Here is a 19271-nt window from a genome sequence, read left to right on the forward strand (position 1 = left end):
CATTACCTTGGCCATGCTTTGTCCTTGATCTGTTGATTAGGGGATTTGACCCGTTGTCATGTGTTCTCACCTATGGTCAGTCCTTCATTTGCTCACCTTTCTTTGGCAGCCATATTTCGTTTTCCGATTAGGAGTTGTTTTTACCACCGCTATTCATATACCTTGGGTTGAGTTGTGGGAATCCTTTCTAGCGTCGTCATGCTGCCGGATTTTACCCAGAATATTTCGAGCATGACCGCTACTCTTCGGAGTTAGTTAAACCATGAGTTTACCTTATCCTTCTTGTCTAGTCGTTATGCTGTTGAATTTTTCGCAGCACATTTTGAGCATGACGACTGTTCTTTAGAGTCAGTTTTCCTTCTCCTGATTCCCAGGTATAGCCTTGATTTAGCTTAGAACCCATTTTGGTGATATATGTTCGTCTGTATACTTGTTTCACCCCGAGATCTAGCCGATAGCTTATCGCTGTCCCCATGGCCATGGTCTGCCTTTTTGATCCTCTTGATCGTAAAGTTATTGGTATTCAACGCCAGACTTAGATCCGGTTTATGACCTACTTCTGTCATCTTATGGCCGCGGTCTATTTTTCTGATCTATTGTTTACCTCTCATCTTGGATGAAAAATTCATTGTCTCAGACGGTATCCTTTTCATAAAACTGATTGCCGAGTCAGCCTTGTCATTTGTCTGCGCACAGTTATTCCTATTCCTTCCTGATCTTTGTCCTATTTGAATGATAGGTCTGATCATGGCGAATAATTTGTTAGATAAATGGATAGCGGAGACTGTTAAATCTTTTCCGTTAAGATGTGAAGAAAGGAGTGCGGCTGAGCATTTCATCGGTTCATTTACTCATCTGAACAGTCGCGGTATAGATTGGAAGTTTCTTCAAGCAGCTGCTGGATGTTGGGACCCTGTCTTCCATGTCTTTCGATTTGGGTCTTTTGAACTTTGTCCTATATTCGAAGATTGGTGTGCCTTGTTAGAGCTTCCTCCTGGGGGACTTTGGATCCGACCTTCAAGCATAGGCTCCCCTCATGACCTTTTTTGCAGATTATTCGAAAATAAGATTGTGAAAACCCTGCATTGTTTAGCAGAGAAAAATGTACAATTTCAGACCCTCATTGAGTTGTTTTCCAAAAACGTCGATCCAACTGACTCCCGTTTTCAGGAATGTCGACGTAATGCTCTAGTGTTTGCTGTCTTTGCACGCCATGTCCTTCGCAGAGACTCTAGTGCTGCCCCTTTCACTTTGTTGACAATAGTAGATCAGATAAATGAGGGGAGGAATCCTGTCCCTACAATGCTAGCAGAAACCTTTTATGGCTTAGACCTTATTGCTAGCAAAAAGGTGCAGGATAATTTCTTCGGATGTGCTAAGCTGTTATATGTGTGGCTATGTGAGAAACTCACTATCCTTCAGCCACAAAACAGCATTGAGTACACTCTTAAGGGTTTTCATTCTTGGAAGACAAAGATTAAGCACCCCCAGCATAATGAGTGGCACCATTGGCTGCAGAATGTAGGGGTAGACCAATTTCATTGGGTGAGTCAATCTTGCCCAAAAATTATCACCAGCACCTACCCATACTCATTTGTCTATCTTATGGGTTTAGAAAAATCATCTTTCTATGCACCTTTGTGTTTCCCTTGCCAGATTAATGCGAGCTCTTGTGCTCCTAAGCTTATCACACCACCTCGCTGTGAAGACCTTACTCCTGATCTCATTACATCCATAGTAGCTGCTTGGAGAGACAAAATCATGGAGAGGAGATCTGCTTTCGTGTCTAAACTTCGGAAGGAAGGAATGTCTGGAGGGCCTGCAAGCCGAAAAGCTCGGATTGGTGAACCATGAGTATTTTCGGCATGAGATTATCATTTCTTTACTGTCTTCACCTGTTTTACTTGGACATAATCAAAGTCAAAGATTGTAATCCCGGTCTCATTATAGATGAAAATATAGAGAAAAGAGTTTTACTTGATACATGTTATAAGCAGTTGGCGATTCAAAGTTTCATCAATTTTTATGTTGCCAATCGTTGTCATTGTAACCTGTCTCGATATAATCAATGCAAAGTGTGTTTCTTTTCTTTTCTCTCTATTTGTGGAAGCTACCTGATTTCAATTATCAAATGTGCAATCTAACTTATTAACTTCCATTCAGGAGTCTTAGCGGGACATCATCGCTCCCAAGAAAGTCAATTCAAAATCGGCCTGGTCCCGTCAGTCTTCAGATTCCAGGCTGAATAGACTTTCTTTTTCCCCAGAATCCTTCACCTCTCCTGCGCCGCTTCTCCTTGGTCGTCCAGAAATTCTTTCATCCTCTCCACTTGCATCTGAATCAATGGAAGGGACCGGAAACAACAGTCCTGATACGAATGAAATGATGAAGGCTATTCTCCTTCAGTTGAGTGCCATGAAGGATGATATAGCCCTCCTGAAGAATGATCGTCTTTCTACCTCTAAAGATCAGGCCAATCAGCAGCCTTCAGTTATACCTTCTGTTCCTCTTGTTTCTCCCAGGCCAGCTGTATTGCCTGAAATCGAAGACTTTGATGAGGGCCAGTACGCAGCAGAGAACTGTCTTCCTAACCTGGGAAATCCTGATAAAGCACAGGAGTTGGCTGACCAAATTGAGAAGCTGACTCGGGATATGGAAACCATGAAGTGCCAAGGTCCCAAAAATTTGGATATGTCTGAATTCATGATAGCTCCAGGGGTCGTACTTCCGCCCAAGTTCAAAATGCCAGACTTTGACAAATACGACGGAATGGGGTGCCCTCGTAGCCATCTCAAGTCAGTCATTCCTCTGTTGCAGCAGCACGGTTTAACCCCAGAGCAGATTGCTTTAGTGTTCCCTAGGACTTTGACTGGGACAGCCAAGAAGTGGTTTTTGCATCTGAAACCAGAAGAAAGCAGGACCCTTGAAGGTGTGGCTAACAAATTTGTTCAGCAATTCTCCATGGAAGAGGGGATTGACGTGACAAAAAGGGACCTGAAATCGCTGAAGCAGGGACCCAATGAGACCTTTACTTCCTTCATTCGGCGATGGAGGAGAAAGGCAGCCCAAATGACCCACAAGTTACCGGATGACGATCTTATCAAGATTGCCGTCAAGAATCTTTCCCCCTTTTACTTTCCTCATATGTCCATCCAGTACTTCAATGACTTTGATCACTTGATCAAGACCGGTACTAGAATCGAAGACATATTGGCTAAGGGCGGCCTGAGAACTAGGGCCTCCTCATCAGATGTCAGAGAGGGGAAAAGGCCTATGGCGCCTCCGAAGGAAGTTAACAATGTGAATACTGCTCGTCCAGTTAGGAGAGAAGGTCCCGGAGGAGTTCGTCAGGAAAGAACCGAGCCCAGACAATTCACCCCTTTACCCTATTCTCTATCTGTGGCTCTCAAAAAGCTGTTGAGGGACAAGAAGATCACTCTACTAGAACCCCGGGAAGCCCCGAATCCTCTCCCGAAATATTGGAGAAAAGATCAGTACTGTGAATATCACCAGGGTGTTGGGCATTTGACTGACAGATGTATGGCACTAAGGCATAGGATCCAGGATAAGATCGAGGCAAAAGAAATTGCGGTGGAAGCTCTCCCTAATGTCACCAGGAATCCATTGCCAACGCATACTATGCCTCCTCCAAATATCTATGCTATTCTCACTGAAGAGGTTGTCCTGGATCATTCCCGTATATGTGCCATTATTTCTGATGAGCCATATATCCTGAGATGGGAATCCGATGATGAGGAAGTTAAGCGTGAAGAGCCTTATGTCTTGTCCTCTGCGCAAGAAGTTGGGGAATCCTCTGGAGGCCCTTATGTCCTCAGATTCGAGGGGGAGGAAGAGAAAGGCGAAGTCCCGTATGTCCTTAAGCTTGAGGATGATGATTTGCTTCTATTGAGCGATCCCTGTGATGTGGTTCGCCATGTTACCCGTGGTGGACGTTTCTTTAAGCCACCTGAGTTGAGAGCAGAGAATCCCGCTGAGATTGCCAGAGCTGTTGAGAATCAGAATCAGAGGTCGAGTCCGGGCGAAGAAGAAGATATCCTGTTAAAGCAGCTTAGGAAGACCCAAGCTAATGTTTCTATCTGGGGTCTATTGATGTCATCACCTAAGCATCGTCAGGTTATACTTCGCGAACTGAATACAGCACAAGTGTCTGTGAATATAACCCCTGATGAGCTGGTTGGGCTCGTATCTATGGCCAGATCAGCTATGACCGTGTCCTTTTCGGATGAAGATCTGACTCCGGAGGGTAAAAATCACACAAAATCTCTCAGAATCACCGTCGTGTGCAATAAGAAGAAAGTGCCAGAGGTTTTGGTTGACAACGGGTCAGCTCTGAATGTGTGTCCTTTGAGCACTGCTACTGCCTTGGGGTTTGGGCCGAATGACTATATTCCGTCGGAGCAGGGGATACTAGCTTATGATGGGACCAGGAGAGACGTCATCGGAACTTTGGTCACCGAAATTGAGATCGGAGGTGAAATATTTGACGTAGAATTCCAAGTTCTAGATATCAAGACCTCTTTCTTTCTCCTTCTCGGCCGACCTTGGCTTCACAAAGTTGGAGTGGTTCCTTCCACCGTCCATCAGAAACTCAAGTTTGTCAAGAATAACAGAATTATCACAGTTCGAGGGGATCCAGAACCAGAGGTTGGACAGATTTCCCAAGAGCAGATCGGTTCAAGCACCATAGATGTCAGTCTAACTGGGTTTTCGCTTGAAGTTTCGACCATTACTATGGAAGAAGCTATGAACGAGGAAATTCTGTTTATGTCCAGTGCAAATGCGCAGGTAGCCCGAATAATGCGCAAATATGGGTATATTCCTGGAACTGGTCTTGGGAGAAGTTTGCAGGGTTTAACTGAGTGGCCGGAGCTGAAGGTCGCGAACAACCTGTTTGGGTTAGGGTATGAACCCACCAAGAAAGAGATCAGGGAAAGAAAGCAGTACATGCTGAAGTGGGCAGAGCTGCGTCGTCGGGGCCTAGAGCTGCCTATGGGACCGTTCAGTCTATTGATGAATGGTAGGTACAGGAAAGAAGGAGCTGATCGCCCGTTCTGTGGTTTCCCCGAGCCGTGGTTGGATGAGTCTGGGAAAGAGCTGCCGGGTTTTGAAATCTTTTTCGCTGATGAATTGCCGGATGAGTACTTCCATGGGCAGATTACAGCTGTCGAAAAACAGGAATTTGATTGGGCGGAGAACTTAGAGCCGCGCCTTCTAGACTCCCTCTTCGAGGTTGAGGCACCGATCGTTGCCATGATCGGAGAAGATGCGCGCATCCTGAACCCCAAGGGCCGAATTACCCCAGCTGAGGTACCCCTTGATAACTGGACCTCTCAGGTCATTCCTCAATTAGTCCTTCAGCATAGTCACGTTCCTCCAAAAGAGTCTAAAGTTTCTAAGTATGTGTCTGTTTCCGAGTCAAATATAAGGTCTGTTATTTCTAACAATTCTTTGGATGCAGGTACCTTAGGAAGCTTAGACATTCCTGGTGTGGGTGGCGAGTCCTCCGGTATAGATGCTGTCTATGAAGATGAGTCTGTTATAGAATATACCACAAAGTCCATACATAGTCCAGTTGAGTCAGGTGTCAACATTTCAGTTGACGATACAAACTTTTCTTTTGAGCATACTGTAAAGCCTGTTGTGGGCCAATTGATCAATGATGTAAATTTTGATTCTATGAATGAAATGAAAGACTCGTTTCAGTATCTTCCTGTCTCTGTTTCTGCTTCTCAAATTGATAAAACTAATAACAATGATCAAGACTCCCCCTCTTATGAGGATGCCGACGAAACTCCCCCTGAGATCAAACACATGATTACTCAGGAGGAGCAGCGTCGCGCTAAACCTCTTGAAGAAGAAATTGAAATCGTCAACATAGGTGATGAAACCTTAATCCAGGAAATACGGATTGGCAAAACGTTATCCCCGGAGGAGCGTGAAGAATTAATCACTTTGCTTAAGGAATACAAAGAAGTTTTTGCTTGGTCCTATGATGACATGCCGGGATTAAGCGAAGACATTGTCCAGCATCGTCTTCCCCTAATCCCAGGTGCCAAGCCGAAAAAGCAAAAACTTCGAAAATTAAAACCAGAATGGGAATTGAAAGTCCATGATGAAGTCAAGAAGCTGTTAGATGCGGGCTTCATTCAAGTGGTTGAATATCCGGAATGGCTGGCTAACATAGTACCGGTGCCCAAGAAGGACGGAAAAGTCAGAATGTGCGTGGATTTCAGAGATTTGAACAAGGCGAGTCCCAAGGATGACTTTCCTTTGCCGAGCATCGATCTCCTGGTGGATAATACAGCTGGTCATGCTTTGCTATCCTTTATGGATGGGTTTTCCGGATATAATCAGATCAAGATGGCCCCTGAGGACATGATAAAAACTGCGTTCACCACTCCATGGGGAACATATTGCTACAAAGTGATGCCGTTTGGGCTGAAGAATGCAGGGGCAACCTATCAAAGGGCGGCTACCACCTTATTGCATGACATGATTCACAAAGAGGTCGAAGTTTACGTCGATGACATGATTGTTAAATCTAAGACTCGACCAGAGCATGCCGTGGTCCTGAGGAAGTTCTTTGGAAGGATCCGGAAGTATAAGCTTCGCTTGAACCCGAGCAAGTGTGTTTTCGGGGTTACTTCAGGGAAGTTGTTGGGATTCATGGTCAGCGAAAGAGGGATCGAGGTAGATCCTCAAAAGATCAAAGCAATCCAAGAGATGGAGCCACCGAGGACCGAGAGGCAGATCCGTGGTTTCCTGGGAAAGGTTCAGTACCTCAGAAGGTTCATAAATCAATTGACAATGACGTGCGAACCCATCTTCAAGCTATTGAAGAAAAATTCTCCAAAGAAGTGGAATGACGAGTGTCAGGAAGCATTCGAGAAAGTCAAGCAGTGTTTAACTTTGCCCCCTGTCCTGTCACCAGTTATTCCGGACCAGCCACTGTTGCTGTACCTATCCGTCACTGACACAGCTATGGGTTGCATGTTAGCCCAGCAAGACCCTGAGTCGAGGAAAGAAAAGCCTATCTACTACATCAGCAAGAAGATGCTGGAGTACGAAATCAAATATTCTATCTTGGAAAAGACTTGTCTGGCACTGGTTTGGGCAACTCAGAGGCTTAGGCATTACCTGCTATCAAACAAGGTTCTCTTACTCTCACGGATGGATCCGTTAAAGTACTTGTTCGAGAAGCCCGCCCTCACCGGGAGAACATCCAGATGGTTGCTGCTATTGTCTGAATTTGATATTGCCTATGTAACCCAGAAATCAGTTAAGGGGCGTGTGATAGCTGAGCAGTTGGCTGATGCGCCTGTAGATGAGAATGCAGTTCTGACGGCAGATTTTCCTGATGAAGAGATCATGGCTATAGAAGATGAGGTCCCAAGCACCAGATGGTTGATGTACTTTGATGGTGCTGTGAACAACCGAGGTCAAGGGGTTGGGGCAGTGTTGATATCTCCGAAGAAAGAGTACATCCCCGTATCCATCAAATTGCAGTTCAAGTGTACCAACAATGAGGCCGAATATGAGGCGTGCATTACTGGTCTCGAAGCAGCTTTGGCTTTGCATATTCAAGAGATAGATGTTTTCGGAGACTCAATCTTGATCATTTGTCAGATCAATGGTCAATGGAAAACAAAGGAGGATAGATTGATCCCGTATCACACGCATCTGGATTCCCTGGTCAAGAGATTCAAGAATGTTACATTCACTCATCTGTCGAGGACAAGAAATCATTTCGCGGACGCTTTGGCTACACTGGCCTCAATGTTAGATATCTCTGCATCAATGGAAGTTCAGCCTCTAGCAGTGCGGTTACAATGGGCTCCAGCGCATGTGAACGCTATAGAGATAGCAGCTCGATGTCCAGATGGAAAGCCATGGTACACTGATATAAAGAATCTCATTCTAGGCCAAGGGCACCCCCCTGAAGCATCAGGAAAAGAGCGGAGGTCTCTCCAGAAGTTGGCGGCTAACTTCATTATCTGCGGCAATGAGCTCTTCAGGAGGTCATTTGATGGAATCCAGCTTCTTTGCGTAGATGAAGATCGAGCAGCTAATCTCGTAGAACAGACGCATGAAGGAGTCTGTGGGCCTCACATGAACGGGAAGATGCTGTCGAGAAAGATCTTGAGACTCGGGTACTACTGGCCAACCATGGAAGCTGACTGCTTTGCGTTCGTGAAGAAGTGTCATAAATGTCAGGTTTATGCCAACCTCATTCATGTGCCGCCTTCTGAGTTACATTCTCTGACTTCGCCGTGGCCGTTTTCAGTCTGGGGAATCGATATTATCGGAAAGGTGTTTCCGAAATCTTCAAGTGGGCATGAGTACATCCTGGTAGCCATCGATTACTTCACTAAGTGGATCGAAGCCGCATCGTTCGCATCACTGACTTCAGCCTCAGTTGCCAAATTCATCCGAACAAACATCATCTGCAGATATGGGGTACCGCATGAGCTGATCTCAGACAATGGATCGCACTTCAAGAAAGAAGTGGTACGCCTATGTGAGGAGTTCAAGATTAAGCATCACAAGTCCTCACCATACAGACCCCAGACAAATGGAGCCGTCGAAGCTGCAAACAAGAACATCAAAACCATCATCAGCAAGATGACAGAGACGTACAGGGACTGGTCAAATAAGCTACCATATGCTTTGTGGGCTTACAGAACGTCGATCAGGGCCTCTACGGGAGCTACTCCATATTCACTAGTGTATGGGATGGAGGCGGTCCTACCAGTTGAGCTGAGAATTCCTTCGTTAAGGGTAATGATGGAAGCTGGTTTGCCAGAATCAGAGTGGGCAAGGGCCCGGTATCAGGAGTTGCAGATGATTGATGAGAAGAGGCTCAGAGCTCTGTATCATGTCTAGGGATATCAGCGTCGAGTTGAGAAAGCCTTTAACAAGAAGGTGAAGATCAGAGATCTCCAGAAAGGTGGCCTCGTTTTGAAATCCTACAGGGCACCGGTCCATGATCCCCGAGGGAAGTTCAGACCAAACTGGTCGAGTCCTTACATTGTCGATGAAGTCCTGCCTGGAAAAGCCGTCAGACTCCTTGATCAAAATGGTGAAAAACTAACAGAACCCACAAACCTTGATCAACTTAAAAAGTATTATGCCTAAGACACCAGGAGGCCGTCCTTGGTCAATCTGAGCTTCAAATCCAAAAATCCAATTGAAAAACAAAAGAGAAAAGTCAAAGACCGTTTGCAAACCCTTTGAGCCAATAAGCAAAATCAAAATTTCTTTGTCACCCTCAAACCAGGGGCATCTTTTATGACTTACGCCATAAAAGATGCAAAGCCTGAACTACGCCATGACCTGATCCCTTTCCACAGGGTACGTAGGCAACTTGACAACGTCGGGTTCGGTCAAATCTTTCAAAACGGTTGAAAAAAAAAAAAGGGAGAGAACTTTCAAAAAGAAAAAAAAGAAGTCAAATCAAAACAATCTCAACCCAAAGTCCCCAATGGGCGAACTACGCGGACCTGATCCTCACTCTTTGGAGGTACGTAGGCTATCTGGAAGGGTCCAGATTCGGTCCAGTCAATGCAAGCACCCTAATCCAATTCTTTCAAACCCTAACCCACCTAGAAGTCCTCCTGGTGTGATAAGGCAAAGGTTGTGGAGAAGCAGAAAAAGAAAATAATAATGGAGTCTTAGACCTGCTAGACTGAAAACCCGAAAGGGCGGTCTAGGCAAAAGTTAGGGTCATTCACTCGCTAAGCTGAAAACCCGAAAGGGCGGCTTAGGCAAAAATCAGGGTGCAGAGCCTGCTGGATGGAAAACCTGCAAGGGCAGGCAGTCCAGGCAAAAATTAAGGCAAGCGGTCCGCCAGATTGAAAACCCAAAAGGGCAGTCTGGTCATGGCAGTGACTTCTCGCGAAGGACTAAATTTCAGAAGCTGGCAAGACTTTCATGCCTGTATCGGCATCACTTCAAGGTCTGAAAAGTGCCGGCAAGGCTTCCTTTGATATTCCTCTAAGCTAGGGGTTAAAACTGAGCAATCCAAAGGGTATAATAACCACGACTAAATACCAAAAAGAGGCGAAATCACCTTAAAATCCGGTATTCAAAGAATTCCAAGAGTGGTAAGCTGTACCATCTTAAAACAATTATCAAATTAAGAAGCAGATTCAGTCTTTCCTGAAAGTCAGTCTTGTAAATCGATTGTGTACTCACCAAAAGTCCTTTGTCAAGCAGTTGTCAAGGTCATTCTTTGTCAAGCCAAAGTCATGTACTCAGTCGAGTCAGGTGTGTCCCAAAATGACCTGTTTGGGTCCAGTATCCTTTCAAAAGCTGGGGTAACAGGTACCAGAAAATGAAGTCGCATCTGCAGAAGGCGAAATGACTTATACATGGTCTAGAAGCGCGGCAAGCTCTCGGGCCCATTTGAAATTCCTGCAGCAGGCAGGGGGTTGAAGATATGTCAAGCAAAATCAGTCTGCTTGGAAGTTGAAAACCAGTGTAACCTGAACTTCTGACAGCTGGTAGAAAATTGAAAGTGTTTCAGGCCGAATCAGTCTCTTGTGCATTTTGAAAGCCTTTGAGGCCCGGAGCCCCTGCAATTGGCATAAATGTGGTAGACCTTTCAGCAAGAGTCAGTCTCTTGTTCCTTCAAAATCTTTGTAATCCAAGTTTCATAAAAGAAAGCTTGAATCTGTTTGAGTTTTGTTAAGACTCCTGAACTGGAAGCGAAATTATACTAGGGGCATCTTTTATGTCCTGATGAAAGTCAGACCATAAAAGATACCCAGCATGCATTGATGTTTGAGATATCAGCTTTAACAAATCAAGATTTGAGAAACTTGAACACGTCTTTCAAATCAAATTTTCAAATTGGGAATGATCCTGATCATTCCGCCCTGTTGATCTGTCAAGATGCTGTCTTCTCAGATCCAAATTCAGGTTTGATCATGATGCTGTCTAATCATTCCGCTGTGTTCATCTGTCAAGATGCTGTCTTCTCAGATCCTAATTCAGGAATGATCATGATGCTGTCTAATCATTCCGCTGTGTTCATCTGTCAAGATGCTGTCTTCTCAGATCCAAATTCAGGTTTGATCATGATGCTGTCTAATCATCCCGCTTCGTTCATCTGTCAAGATGCTGTCTTCTCAGATCCCAATTCAGGTTTGATCATGATGCTGTCTAATCATTCCGCTGTGTTCATCTGTTAAGATGCTGTTTTCTCAGATCCTACTATAGGTTTGATCATGATGCTGTCTAATCATTCCGCTGTGTTCATCTGTCAAGATGCTGTCTTCTCAGATCCTAATTCAGGTTTGATCATGATGCTGTCTAATCATTCCGCCTTGTCGATCTGTTAAGATGCTGTCTTCTCAGATCCCAATTCAGGTTTGATCATGATGCTGTCTAATCATTCCGCTTTGTTCATCTGTCAAGATGCTGTCTTCTCAGATCCTAACTCAGGTTTGATCATGATGCTGTCTAATTATTCCGATTTGTTCATCTGTCAAGATGCTGTCTTCTCAGATCCTAATTCAGGTTTGATCATGATGCTGTCTAATCATTCCGCTTTATAATCTCCAAATCCCTGAGTGACTTAATTAGAGGCTGTCTAATTATTCCATTCTGCAATTTGTGAGAGTCTGTCTCACTACCCCTTGAGAGTCTATCTCAGTTTTCTTTTTGAGAATTTGTCTCGTCGATCCATCTCGTCCCCCCCTTGCATCCCTTCCGTTTGAAATCTTGGGCCAGTCAAAATGTGCTGTCTGCTCGGCTTTGGCTTTCGTGCGACAAGCGCACTCTGCCAAAGAGGGGCATCTGTAGACACCCCATTTTGACAAGGCCCTAAAGTCCCCCAAAATTGAATATCCAATAGAATTCCCGAATTTCGAGTCCCCAGATGTCCCGAAATTAATCTCGAAATTCCTGAGGGGTGGCCCCAAAATGAGAAGAAGGCTCGTGCTCTGGGCATCGGGTTGTGCACATTTATGGGTACAAATCCCCCAAGAGGTTGTTGGTATTGTCAAGAATCCTCCTGCAAAATTTCAGGGCAATCGGGCGAAAAATGAAGAATAAGACACGCGAAGTATGTGCGACAATCAAAGCTGGGTTGTGGTAGCGTGAATTATCAAAGCGTGGTTGTGTGGATATCCCCCCCTTTTTCTAAAAAAGACAAGATATTTTTTTTGGTAAAATGGTGATTTGTCACCTTTAGAAGGGTATTTTTGGGAATTCTCATAATACTTAGGGTGTAAGCAATCCTTAAGGACCCTTGGATCAAATCTGAGGGTGAGGATCATTTGGAAAAAGAAGAATCTTCACCCTGTTTTTCTACCTGTCCCCTCCCCCTTTGGTTAAATTCTTTTCACAAATACACTGTGAGGGGGGCTGTCCATGGAGGATGGGGGGAGAAAAAAAAATTCGTCATTTCTCTTTAAGTAAGCCATCGAACTAGGGTTTAAAAAAAAAAAAAAAGAAAAGGAAGAAGAAGAGTCATTCTCCATTTTCGTTCGAGAGGGAGAGAGAGCTCGAGCCACCATCTCTCCGCCGCCGACCACCACTCCTCCGGCGAAGCTTCCTCCACCAGCCGCCATCGACACCCCCCCCATTTCTCCTCCTCCACCTCCATCTCCATCTCTCCGCCGCCGACCACCACTCCTCCGGCGAAGCTTCCTCCACCAGCCGCCATCGACACCCCCCCCCCATTTCTCCTCCTCCACCTCCATCTCCATCTCTCCACCGCCAGCCTCATCTCCGACCCCAACCTCTGCGACCTTCGGCCACCCAAGTATCTCCGGCCACCTAACTTCCACCCCATTTCCATCCTCACCACCACCACCCAACCCTTCGAAAACCACCACACCTCCCCAAACCCAAAACCCATTTTCGAAAAACCCACCTCCTCCTCCATCTTCTCCGGCAAACCGCCTCGCTGCCACCACCATCAAACCCCCAGCCACCCATCATCATCTCGAAAATCTACCCCAACCCCCATTAAAACCGCCCATCACCCCCACCATCTCTACCATTTCATATTCTTTCTGCAAATCCAAAACCCATTTCAAAAAAAAAAAAACACTCCCTCATTTTCTGCCATTAAAACCCACCACAAACTCCACCAAAAACCATCCCTACCAGCCCAAACCACCTCCTTACCCCTCCACCATCCCTACCAACCCATTTTTTTTTTTTTAAAAAAAAAAAAAACCATCTCTGCAATTTCCGATCGAATCTAACCCATCCGGCCAGCCACCGCGCCTCCACCTCCCACGATCTCCTTCTTCTCCGACGAACCCCAAGATCCGAAACCCCAGATTTCTTCCTCTCCCATCACCCTCTTAACCCTAACTGCCATTATCACCTTCTACCTTGGCCCAACCCCATTCCACAACCGATTACCCGTGTCTGCAAACCCTCTTCTCAAATCCCTCATTTCCCCACCGGAGATCCGACCCTCTCCAGCCACCATCACCTTCTTCAATCCATTTTCTCCTCAACCTTATCTCTCTTCCCTGTTAGATCCTGTCATTGAAGTAGTTTCAACCCCTTTAAATCCAAGATCTGTGTAGAGATCTGTGAAAGGGAGTGAGAAATTGAGATTTTGTAGAGAGAGATCAAGAAGGGATTTAGAGCAGAAGGATTAAGAGAAGTAGAAATGGAGGGAGCTGCATAGAGACCTGAGTGAGATCTAAGGAAGAAGGGGGAGAAATCAAAGAGAAAAGAGGATTTTCTTGCATTTACAATTCGTAAGGAGGGGATCAGATCCGATCACCACCATTTTCTTGACCCAAACTCCTGCGAACCTGCAGCCATTAGATCTCACCTAGATCTGACCTACTTCAGCAGATTTGAAGATCTATCTCGAAGCTTATCGCTGATCTACCATCTGTTAGATTTATGTTCATTTTCTTTGTCTGCAAGGGTATTAAAAGGGAATAGAGGTTTATTGCATCCCATTCTCAACTCAGGTAACTTTATTCGAGTTATTTCTTGTTGTTTTTACAATCTAAACGTCCAATTCTCTGTTGGGGATGATTCTTATGGATAGTGTTCTTGCTGTTTCCATGATCTGAATGTTCAATTCTATGCTTGGATTGGTTTTCTGTAGATAATATTTTTGTCTTTCTCATAATTGTTTGTTCCCTGTAATGGTTTGTTCCTTTGATTTGCAATGGATTTTCTAGAATTTTGAATGAAGAATGCCTTTGATAATAGCATCACATATTTCAGACATTGGCACAAAATTGACTGAACCTTCAGTTTTAAAGAGTTTATAATTCAATCATATGGAAGTCAGATCTACTTATGATGTGTGTGATATGAGCTCTTTGTACATTTGATTTCACACCATTAGGTTTGGCCTTGATGAGGGAAATTTGGGGATTAAGCCTGATATTGTTCATCGGTTTGGAGTTCTGTGATTCCTACTCTAAAATTTTATTTTTATTTTTTATTTTTAAAAATCAACTCATTTGCACCACTACCTTTGACATTCACATTGATTTCGGCTCATAAATGACATATTACCCTTAGGAAAATGGTTTTATTCCCTTCATTCTGCTCATTAGCATTCACATGCTTAGTTCAATCTTCATTATGTCTACATTGTATATATATTGTTAGTGTATTGGGACAATTTCCTTCTTGAGACAATATGGAAATGAAGGATAGTGTTTAAATTGTTCCTCAAAGCTCCTCCAGTGCAATGGTTTTCTCATCTATCTTCTTATAGTTGTAAACAAATTGAGCAAGGCATAATCTCAACCTGTTTCAGACCCCTCTTCAGATGTAATGCTTAACATTTGCCCATTCTCATTGTCCTCTTTATTTTCCAGGGGGCGATGAAGGCGTTAGCCCAAGCCCATCCTTAGGGGACTCTCTTAGTCCGAGTAAACCTCCCCTCGTTTGTTTTTAAGACTTGCCCAGTCTTTTGGAAACTCTTAAACGTTGTCATCTAGAGCCCATTTAGGGAGACAAGCTATGTCTCAGCAGAAAAGTCGAACCTTTTGGAGACAGGCTTTGTCTCGTTGGTCGTAACGTTCTCAGAGTTTAGGAGACTTGCCCAGTCTCACTAGCACCCTTATGTGTTTTCTCTTCTATAGGAGACAAGCCATGTCTCATAAACATCAGTTGTCATCTCTCTTTTAGGAGACTAGCCTAGTCTCATTAGCCTCTTTCTCTCATTTTCAGTCTTTCAGGAGTCTGTCCTATCATCATGGGATTAGGATTCTGTCCATCCTCTCATCAAGTCATGTGATTTTTATCCACTCCTGCAAGGTATAGGATGCGGTCCAACCCTTGCAGAGTCGTGATTCTGTTCATTCCCCCCCCCCCCCCCCGCAAAGTATAGGATGCTGTCCAACCTTTGCGGGATATCAGGAGTCTATCCTACGCTTATGATGATAGGATTTTGTCCTGTTGTGTCAAAAATTCAAAAAAACACTTCAAAAACATCTAAAAACCAAAAATCTCAAAAATCAAGAGTCATTAGGAGTAGTTAGGAAATTCTTGTCCGAACTACGGATGGCTTGATCCCTAGCTGAGGGGTACGTAGGCAGCTCAGGCGTGCTGCTGGCATCCTGAGTGCAGTCACCATTATTTTTTCCACTCTTTTTACACCATCTTTGTAAATATTTCTCAAAACTTTCACAATTTCCACAACTTCAAAACCTTCCAAAACTATAAAATTTCTTCAAAATGACCTTGCAAATCGGCTTCAAAAGATCTTCCCATAGAGTTAGGAGTCAGTCCTAGACTTTTGGGGTGTCTTAGAGTTAGGAGTCTGTCCTGATCTTGTTGCTTTGTCATGTCCGGTCGTGTGAGTGTCCCTAGAGTTAGGAGGCCTCAGGTCGTGGTCGGTTAGACACTTAGTCGAGCCGATGGCTAGACTAGAACGCGCTTAGATAGCCCACGGTTTTCCTTAGGACACACAGCCTAGTCACACCTAGGGTGTAGGGTTCACTGGCATTAGTTAGGGCATACAGGGAGTCCTAAAAATCACCATTCACTTGAACTTAAGTAATGTCGCAAGAAGCTTTAAAAACTAGTCGGGTCTAGTTAATCGAGTCTAGGATAGCGGTTCTAGAGGGTTAGGCATTGTAGTTTAGCATAGGTCGCCGAACTACGTTGGCTCTGATTCTTCCCGAGGCCGGGATACGTAGTGCAGCTAAGATGGATGGCCATCTTGGTCCGAGTCAATTATCACCTTAGAGTTTAGGGTGTGTCGTGTCGAGTCATTGGTTGTGCTGTATGTTTTGCTGTATTTTCTTACTTTCATGTACAGATCCTATACCTTTAGATGTAGCATGCGTGTGTGTGCCCACCAGAACTTAGACACCAATTAGGCATGGCACTCATAATCTAGCTATTCTTAGGTGACATCTTTCATTTCTTTTTTGTGCTTCTTATTCATCTCCGAGACATGCATGATTAGATAGACGTTATCTCGGAGATCTTCGTTCCCATTTCGCGTGATTTTCGCCCAAAATTCTTCAAAATTAATAATAAATGGCATAAGAGACCAGGTGCTCGCACTTGGGCGAATTGGGGGCGCCTAACCCCTTCCCCATTCGTCATCAGGCACGGACCTTCTATATATCTCTGGTTATCTGTTGCGACAGAGCACAGCATGGGATCCAGGGCCTACTTCCTTGGATGGCGACTCTTTCTTTGTTTAAGGTGCGTCTCGAATCCGGGCTAGTCCCCGAATCGAGAGGTATCTCACTTCACATCGCCGCTCATGCTGTGAGGGGCACTCTTTCGAGAGTTCCTTGGCGGAGCTCTCCTTCACGTGGATGATCCTGAGACTCGCGTGGGGGCACGTCCCCCCGCCCCGTCTCGGATCGGGGTCCACAATATCGTTCAGACATACACTTACAATCCAACAGGAGAGTTAGAACAGCATTTGGAGATCGATGCTCATATTGGTGGTGTAAATGATATTGCCTTTTTTCATCCTAACAAGCAACTAAGCATCATCACATGTGGTGATGACAAGACAATTAAGGTTTGGGATGCTGTATCTAGAGGAAGGCAGCATATATTTGAAGGCCATAAAGCTCCTGTATATTCTGTTTGCCCCCACCATAAAGAGGCGATCCAGTTTATTTTCTCCACTGATATTCATGGAAAAATTAAAGCATGGCTCTATGATTGCTTGGGATCTAGAGTTGATTATGATGCCCCTGGACTTTGGTGCACCACAGTGGCATATAGTGCAGATGGAACCAGGCTCTTCTCTTGTGGAACAAGTAAAGATGGTGAGTCCCACTTAGTTGAGTGGAGCGAGAGTGAAGGAGCCATCAAAAGGACATACTCTGGTTTCAGGAAACCTTCTTCAGATGCAGATAGTGGATTGCCGGGGAGCCCTCGGTTGAGATTCAACAAAGAGGGATCATTGCTGGCAGTTACTATAAGTGACAATGGAATCAAGATCTTAGCAAACACTGACGGGCAACGCTTGATAAGGATGCTGGAGAGCAGAACATTTGAGGGGACTCGACGCCCTTCTGAGGCAATGAACACAAAGCCTCCTATTGTTAATCCTTTGAATTCTGTGACGAATGTTTCTGCTCCTCTTGCTACCACCCTTGACCGATCTGATAGAATGCCCCCAGCAGTATCTATGAATAGCTTAGCTGCTATTGACGGCAACAGGACAGTTGATGTTAAACCAGATGTTGACAAGATTAAGAGCTGGAAATTGGCTGATATTGTTGATTCAGCTCAGTTCAAAACTCTACGGTTGCCTGACACCTTGACAACTGGCAAGGTTGTACGGCTGATATATACCAACTCTGGGCTAGCAGTGTTAGCCCTGTTCTCCAATGCAGTCCATAAGTTGTGGAAATGGCATTGTACTGATCGGAACCCCTCTGGAAAGTCTACTATGTCAGTCCAGCCTCAGTTGTGGCAACCTGCGACTGGAACTCTCATGACTAATGACACAAGTGAAGCCAACCAAACTGAAGAATCGGCTGCATGTATCGCCTTGTCTAAGAATGACTTATATGTCATGTCTGCATCTGGTGGGAAGGTTTCTTTGTTCAACATGATGACATTTAAGGTCATGACGACTTTCATGCTACCTCCTCCTGCAGCCACCTTTCTGGCATTCCACCCACAAGATAATAATATCATTGCCATAGGGATGGAAGATTCTACTATTCAAATATACAATGTCAGGATCGATGAGGTTAAAATCAAGCTCATGGGCCATCAAAAGCGAATAACCGGCCTTGCATTTTCCCAGTCAATGAATGTGTTAGTCTCTTCAGGGGCTGATGCACAGCTGTGTGTATGGAGCATTGATGGGTGGGAGAAGGAAAAAGCAAGATTAATACAAGCACCTGCTGGTCGGCCAGCTCCATTAGTCGGGTAAACCAAAGTTCAGTTCCACAATGACCAAGTACATCTGTTAGTGGTCCACGAAAGTCAAATTGCTGTCTATGATGGCAAGCTCGATTGCTTGCGCTCATGGTCGCCTAGAGATATACTCTCTGCTCCCATCTCAAGTGCAAGTGGTAGGCTGGTATACACTGGGTTCTGTGATGGTGCTGTTGGAGTCTTTGATTCGGACAGCTTGAGGCTCCGATGTCAGATAGCACCCTCTGCTTATGTTCCACCTTCTGTTTCTAGCAACAGTTCTGCCTATCCATTGGTGATTGCAGCTCACCCATCTGAACCCAACCAGATTGCTCTTGGCATGAGTGACGGTGGGGTACATGTGGTTGAGCCCTTGGACATGGATTTGAAATGGGGTGCTCCTCCCCCTCAAGACAATGGGTCTCTTCCTTCTATCTCCTCCAATCCTTTGTTGAGTAATCAGGCATCAGAACCCCCTCATAAAGTGTTAGATGCTTTGACTTGTATCCCTTTTTAGTATTGATTGATCAGGAGTCTATTTCATAGACTGTTGGTTTGTCCTATAGTTTAGGAGTTAGTCTTTTAGAGTCGTTGTCTTCTTCTTTGTTATTAGAGCCTTGTTGGTTTGGGACCTTAGATCGCTTTCTCTGTTCTTGAGACACTTGTTTACTCGTTTGTGGATTGTTCCATCTTGTTTGTTGATTTGGGGTTTCCCCTTTACCCTAGGGTGTTGCATTGTGTATTCCCTTTGGCCTTTGGCCAAAAGAGTGAAAACATTTAAAAATTTTAAAATCCATAAACCATTGAAATCTTAAAATCACAAGAGCATTGAAATCATTAAAAATCACAAAAAACATTAGAAATTTGAAACCCAAAAACAATTGAATATTTTAAAATTCAAAAAC

At 44.6% G+C, this 19271-nt stretch overlaps 1 pseudogene; it reads left to right on the forward strand.

Annotated features, from left to right (window-relative positions):
- Window positions 1-12067: 12067 nt before the first annotated feature.
- LOC143881832 (protein TOPLESS-RELATED PROTEIN 2 pseudogene) lies at window positions 12068-18883 on the forward strand (annotated as a pseudogene).
- Window positions 18884-19271: the final 388 nt, after the last annotated feature.

The sequence above is a fragment of the Tasmannia lanceolata genome, unplaced genomic scaffold (assembly GCF_043159265.1).
Source record: "Tasmannia lanceolata isolate RefF3 unplaced genomic scaffold, GAP_Taslan_0.1 ptg000002l, whole genome shotgun sequence".
Lineage (NCBI taxonomy): Eukaryota > Viridiplantae > Streptophyta > Magnoliopsida > Canellales > Winteraceae > Tasmannia > Tasmannia lanceolata.